This window comes from Schistocerca gregaria, unplaced genomic scaffold (assembly GCF_023897955.1).
Source record: "Schistocerca gregaria isolate iqSchGreg1 unplaced genomic scaffold, iqSchGreg1.2 ptg000653l, whole genome shotgun sequence".
Taxonomy (NCBI): Eukaryota; Metazoa; Arthropoda; class Insecta; order Orthoptera; family Acrididae; genus Schistocerca; species Schistocerca gregaria.
In genome coordinates this window covers 628,028-635,161 of record NW_026062037.1, presented here as the reverse complement: position 1 = coordinate 635,161, position 7,134 = coordinate 628,028, and the positions used below count along the sequence as shown (strand labels likewise).

General features: G+C 49.6%; 3 non-coding genes across 3 annotated transcripts; all 3 read left to right on the top strand.

Annotated features, from left to right (window-relative positions):
* Positions 1-772: 772 nt before the first annotated feature.
* On the top strand, positions 773-846 carry Trnaa-agc (transfer RNA alanine (anticodon AGC)). The gene has a single exon. It is a non-coding gene; the product is annotated as a tRNA-Ala (tRNA).
* Positions 847-3,692: 2,846 nt separating this feature from the next.
* Positions 3,693-3,766, top strand: Trnaa-agc (transfer RNA alanine (anticodon AGC)). The gene has a single exon. It is a non-coding gene; the product is annotated as a tRNA-Ala (tRNA).
* Positions 3,767-6,612: 2,846 nt separating this feature from the next.
* Positions 6,613-6,686, top strand: Trnaa-agc (transfer RNA alanine (anticodon AGC)). Its single transcript has one exon. It is a non-coding gene; the product is annotated as a tRNA-Ala (tRNA).
* The last annotated feature ends 448 nt before the right edge of the window (positions 6,687-7,134 follow it).

The window sequence follows — 7,134 nt, the reverse complement described above, 5'->3', positions numbered from 1 at the left end:
CTCGAGATGTGCTTGTTACCTCAGGTGCTGTGTGATTGTGGACAAGGAGTGAAATGGACCAATTTGTGACCGCCCTTTCAATTTAAGACGTTCAAAACAGACGGAATTTGCATTCGTAATACCAGAGCATCGAAACTACTTGGAACTCTTGTGTATATGAACGTGTCCGCGCCTTTGTATTCTGGTACCTTCGCCGCTACAAACCAACCAACCATCGTGTCCGTGCACATCAGAGTCGCAAAGAATGGAGAATAGCCAGGCTTGGTCGTGTGTGTAGCTGTAGCTCAGTTGGCAGATCGTTCGCTTAGCGTGTGAACGGTCTCGGGTTCAAGCCCCGGCTCCTCCATGTTTTGTGTTCAGTGCATGGTAAGTGTTGGTCGCGGCGAACATAAACGCACGCAAGAAGTTGCAAAACCAGCGTCACAGACTGATACGATGTATACTGTCATAAGGAGAGCAAGATGTAAGTGTGGGGACCGGCTGTTATCGTGGTGTCATCGAGTGCAGATCTGTCTTAGGTATCACGGCTTAACGTCATTGAAGTCTAGAGGTGGACAACACGTTCGTCTTACTCAGAGCGGTGTCTGAACTCTATTTTCGACGTTATGCGTGCCACTTTCATTGTGGCCAACTACGATTCGATACAGAATGCACGAAACCTGAAAGACACCCTCACTGATACATAGAGAGTAGTGTTTGTCTGCGGAATAATGGGAGTGCAAGGGTCTGTGACGTTGATATGACTGTATGTAGCACTACTAGTTATCGGGGGGGTGGGCGTAGCTCAGATGGTAGAGCGCTCGCTTAGCGTGCGAGAGGTACTGGGATCGATACCCAGCGCCTCCAGAATTTTTAACGCACCTACATGAGCACCTTGCCATGCAAGTGGAATAATTCCCAACCGGCAGAGGTGTGTAGGCAGATACAAGCGAACGATTAGCATCCACAATTGCGCCGATTTCACGTAAATCCCTCTGCACGTTCCCATTCTTTGCGTGCAGTCGGCTGCTACTGGTGTTGCTGGTTGTGACTGCTGATAACATATGCCGTAGCAATCAATTCATGGAGTGAGTTGTATGTTTTGCGATAGTCTGTCTCTGACAAGGAAGCACAGGTGATATAGGTGCGAACACAGGAAGCTTGCAGCCCCTCGCTGCCTGCAGACACAGAGCAGCCACACTAGAAGAGCGGCCTAAGCCGTAGGCGAAATGTGCTCATTCGCTTTGGCGCGACGTCGAACTATAAATAAGGCTGTCACTAGCGTGAGCGTCGTGTAAAGTCGGAAAAGTCATCTGCATGGGTGATTGCCAAGTTTGGGGAGCGTTTCGTAGTACGATCAGTGCAATGGGGACGCGGAAACTTGTTGTGTCCCAGTGTTTTGCAGTTGGACGACAAGAGTTTTACACAGTAGCAAAGAGCGAGGCACTGAGTTGGCATGAACAATGGAGAGCACAATGGGGCTCGAGATGTGCTTGTTACCTCAGGTGCTGTGTGATTGTGGGCAAGGAGTGAAATGGACCAATTTGTGACCGCCCTTTCAATTTAAGACGTTCAAAACAGACGGAATTTGCATTCGTAATACCAGAGCATCGAAACTACTTGGAACTCTTGTGTATATGAACGTGTCCGCGCCTTTGTATTCTGGTACCTTCGCCGCTACAAACCAATCAACCATCGTGTCCGTGCACATCAGAGTCGCAAAGAATGGAGAATAGCCAGGCTTGGTGGTGTGTGTAGCTGTAGCTCAGTTGGCAGATCGTTCGCTTAGCGTGTGAACGGTCTCGGGTTCAAGCCCCGGCTCCTCCATGTTTTGTGTTCAGTGCATGGTAAGTGTTGGTCGCGGCGAACATAAACGCACGCAAGAAGTTGCAAAACCAGCGTCACAGACTGATACGATGTATACTGTCATAAGGAGAGCAAGATGTAAGTGTGGGGACCGGCTGTTATCGTGGTGTCATCGAGTGCAGATCTGTCTTAGGTATCACGGCTTAACGTCATTGAAGTCTAGAGGTGGACAACACGTTCGTCTTACTCAGAGCGGTGTCTGAACTCTATTTTCGACGTTATGCGTGCCACTTTCATTGTGGCCAACTACGATTCGATACAGAATGCACGAAACCTGAAAGGCACCCTCACTGATACATAGAGAGTAGTGTTTGTCTGCGGAATAATGGGAGTGCAAGGGTCTGTGACGTTGATATGACTGTATGTAGCACTACTAGTTATCGGGGGGGTGGGCGTAGCTCAGATGGTAGTGCGCTCGCTTAGCGTGCGAGAGGTACTGGGATCGATACCCAGCGCCTCCAGAATTTTTAACGCACCTACATGAGCACCTTGCCATGCAAGTGGAATAATTCCCAACCGGCAGAGGTGTGTAGGCAGATACAAGCGAACGATTAGCATCCACAATTGCGCCGATTTCACGTAAATCCCTCTGCACGTTCCCATTCTTTGCGTGCAGTCGGCTGCTACTGGTGTTGCTGGTTGTGACTGCTGATAACAGATGCCGTAGCAATCAATTCATGGAGTGAGTTGTATGTTTTGCGATAGTCTGTCTCTGACAAGGAAGCACAGGTGATATTGGTGCGAACACAGGAAGCTTGCAGCCCCTCGCTGCCTGCAGACACAGAGCAGCCACACTAGAAGAGCGGCCTAAGCCGTAGGCGAAATGTGCTCATTCGCTTTGGCGCGACGTCGAACTATAAATAAGGCTGTCACTAGCGTGAGCGTCGTGTAAAGTCGGAAAAGTCATCTGCATGGGTGATTGCCAAGTTTGGGGAGCGTTTCGTAGTACGATCAGTGCAATGGGGACGCGGAAACTTGTTGTGTCCCAGTGTTTTGCAGTTGGACGACAAGAGTTTTACACAGTAGCAAAGAGCGAGGCACTGAGTTGGCATGAACAATGGAGAGCACAATGGGGCTCGAGATGTGCTTGTTACCTCAGGTGCTGTGTGATTGTGGGCAAGGAGTGAAATGGACCAATTTGTGACCGCCCTTTCAATTTAAGACGTTCAAAACAGACGGAATTTGCATTCGTAATACCAGAGCATCGAAACTACTTGGAACTCTTGTGTATATGAACGTGTCCGCGCCTTTGTATTCTGGTACCTTCGCCGCTACAAACCAACCAACCATCGTGTCCGTGCACATCAGAGTCGCAAAGAATGGAGAATAGCCAGGCTTGGTCGTGTGTGTAGCTGTAGCTCAGTTGGCAGATCGTTCGCTTAGCGTGTGAACGGTCTCGGGTTCAAGCCCCGGCTCCTCCATGTTTTGTGTTCAGTGCATGGTAAGTGTTGGTCGCGGCGAACATAAACGCACGCAAGAAGTTGCAAAACCAGCGTCACAGACTGATACGATGTATACTGTCATAAGGAGAGCAAGATGTAAGTGTGGGGACCGGCTGTTATCGTGGTGTCATCGAGTGCAGATCTGTCTTAGGTATCACGGCTTAACGTCATTGAAGTCTAGAGGTGGACAACTCGTTCGTCTTACTCAGAGCGGTGTCTGAACTCTATTTTCGACGTTATGCGTGCCACTTTCATTGTGGCCAACTACGATTCGATACAGAATGCACGAAACTTGAAAGACACCCTCACTGATACATAGAGAGTAGTGTTTGTCTGCGGAATAATGGGAGTGCAAGGGTCTGTGACGTTGATATGACTGTATGTAGCACTACTAGTTATCGGGGGGGTGGGCGTAGCTCAGATGGTAGAGCGCTCGCTTAGCGTGCGAGAGGTACTGGGATCGATACCCAGCGCCTCCAGAATTTTTAACGCACCTACATGAGCACCTTGCCATGCAAGTGGAATAATTCCCAACCGGCAGAGGTGTGTAGGCAGATACAAGCGAACGATTAGCATCCACAATTGCGCCGATTTCACGTAAATCCCTCTGCACGTTCCCATTCTTTGCGTGCAGTCGGCTGCTACTGGTGTTGCTGGTTGTGACTGCTGATAACAGATGCCGTAGCAATCAATTCATGGAGTGAGTTGTATGTTTTGCGATAGTCTGTCTCTGACAAGGAAGCACAGGTGATATAGGTGCGAACACAGGAAGCTTGCAGCCCCTCGCTGCCTGCAGACACAGAGCAGCCACACTAGAAGAGCGGCCTAAGCCGTAGGCGAAATGTGCTCATTCGCTTTGGCGCGACGTCGAACTATAAATAAGGCTGTCACTAGCGTGAGCGTCGTGTAAAGTCGGAAAAGTCATCTGCATGGGTGATTGCCAAGTTTGGGGAGCGTTTCGTAGTACGATCAGTGCAATGGGGACGCGGAAACTTGTTGTGTCCCAGTGTTTTGCAGTTGGACGACAAGAGTTTTACACAGTAGCAAAGAGCGAGGCACTGAGTTGGCATGAACAATGGAGAGCACAATGGGGCTCGAGATGTGCTTGTTACCTCAGGTGCTGTGTGATTGTGGGCAAGGAGTGAAATGGACCAATTTGTGACCGCCCTTTCAATTTAAGACGTTCAAAACAGACGGAATTTGCATTCGTAATACCAGAGCATCGAAACTACTTGGAACTCTTGTGTATATGAACGTGTCCGCGCCTTTGTATTCTGGTACCTTCGCCGCTACAAACCAATCAACCATCGTGTCCGTGCACATCAGAGTCGCAAAGAATGGAGAATAGCCAAGCTTGGTGGTGTGTGTAGCTGTAGCTCAGTTGGCAGATCGTTCGCTTAGCGTGTGAACGGTCTCGGGTTCAAGCCCCGGCTCCTCCATGTTTTGTGTTCAGTGCATGGTAAGTGTTGGTCGCGGCGAACATAAACGCACGCAAGAAGTTGCAAAACCAGCGTCACAGACTGATACGATGTATACTGTCATAAGGAGAGCAAGATGTAAGTGTGGGGACCGGCTGTTATCGTGGTGTCATCGAGTGCAGATCTGTCTTAGGTATCACGGCTTAACGTCATTGAAGTCTAGAGGTGGACAACACGTTCGTCTTACTCAGAGCGGTGTCTGAACTCTATTTTCGACGTTATGCGTGCCACTTTCATTGTGGCCAACTACGATTCGATACAGAATGCACGAAACCTGAAAGACACCCTCACTGATACATAGAGAGTAGTGTTTGTCTGCGGAATAATGGGAGTGCAAGGGTCTGTGACGTTGATATGACTGTATGTAGCACTACTAGTTATCGGGGGGGTGGGCGTAGCTCAGATGGTAGTGCGCTCGCTTAGCGTGCGAGAGGTACTGGGATCGATACCCAGCGCCTCCAGAATTTTTAACGCACCTACATGAGCACCTTGCCATGCAAGTGGAATAATTCCCAACCGGCAGAGGTGTGTAGGCAGATACAAGCGAACGATTAGCATCCACAATTGCGCCGATTTCACGTAAATCCCTCTGCACGTTCCCATTCTTTGCGTGCAGTCGGCTGCTACTGGTGTTGCTGGTTGTGACTGCTGATAACAGATGCCGTAGCAATCAATTCATGGAGTGAGTTGTATGTTTTGCGATAGTCTGTCTCTGACAAGGAAGCACAGGTGATATAGGTGCGAACACAGGAAGCTTGCAGCCCCTCGCTGCCTGCAGACACAGAGCAGCCACACTAGAAGAGCGGCCTAAGCCGTAGGCGAAATGTGCTCATTCGCTTTGGCGCGACGTCGAACTATAAATAAGGCTGTCACTAGCGTGAGCGTCGTGTAAAGTCGGAAAAGTCATCTGCATGGGTGATTGCCAAGTTTGGGGAGCGTTTCGTAGTACGATCAGTGCAATGGGGACGCGGAAACTTGTTGTGTCCCAGTGTTTTGCAGTTGGACGACAAGAGTTTTACACAGTAGCAAAGAGCGAGGCACTGAGTTGGCATGAACAATGGAGAGCACAATGGGGCTCGAGATGTGCTTGTTACCTCAGGTGCTGTGTGATTGTGGGCAAGGAGTGAAATGGACCAATTTGTGACCGCCCTTTCAATTTAAGACGTTCAAAACAGACGGAATTTGCATTCGTAATACCAGAGCATCGAAACTACTTGGAACTCTTGTGTATATGAACGTGTCCGCGCCTTTGTATTCTGGTACCTTCGCCGCTACAAACCAACCAACCATCGTGTCCGTGCACATCAGAGTCGCAAAGAATGGAGAATAGCCAGGCTTGGTCGTGTGTGTAGCTGTAGCTCAGTTGGCAGATCGTTCGCTTAGCGTGTGAACGGTCTCGGGTTCAAGCCCCGGCTCCTCCATGTTTTGTGTTCAGTGCATGGTAAGTGTTGGTCGCGGCGAACATAAACGCACGCAAGAAGTTGCAAAACCAGCGTCACAGACTGATACGATGTATACTGTCATAAGGAGAGCAAGATGTAAGTGTGGGGACCGGCTGTTATCGTGGTGTCATCGAGTGCAGATCTGTCTTAGGTATCACGGCTTAACGTCATTGAAGTCTAGAGGTGGACAACTCGTTCGTCTTACTCAGAGCGGTGTCTGAACTCTATTTTCGACGTTATGCGTGCCACTTTCATTGTGGCCAACTACGATTCGATACAGAATGCACGAAACTTGAAAGACACCCTCACTGATACATAGAGAGTAGTGTTTGTCTGCGGAATAATGGGAGTGCAAGGGTCTGTGACGTTGATATGACTGTATGTAGCACTACTAGTTATCGGGGGGGTGGGCGTAGCTCAGATGGTAGAGCGCTCGCTTAGCGTGCGAGAGGTACTGGGATCGATACCCAGCGCCTCCAGAATTTTTAACGCACCTACATGAGCACCTTGCCATGCAAGTGGAATAATTCCCAACCGGCAGAGGTGTGTAGGCAGATACAAGCGAACGATTAGCATCCACAATTGCGCCGATTTCACGTAAATCCCTCTGCACGTTCCCATTCTTTGCGTGCAGTCGGCTGCTACTGGTGTTGCTGGTTGTGACTGCTGATAACAGATGCCGTAGCAATCAATTCATGGAGTGAGTTGTATGTTTTGCGATAGTCTGTCTCTGACAAGGAAGCACAGGTGATATAGGTGCGAACACAGGAAGCTTGCAGCCCCTCGCTGCCTGCAGACACAGAGCAGCCACACTAGAAGAGCGGCCTAAGCCGTAGGCGAAATGTGCTCATTCGCTTTGGCGCGACGTCGAACTATAAATAAGGCTGTCACTAGCGTGAGCGTCGTGTAAAGTCGGAAAAGTCATCT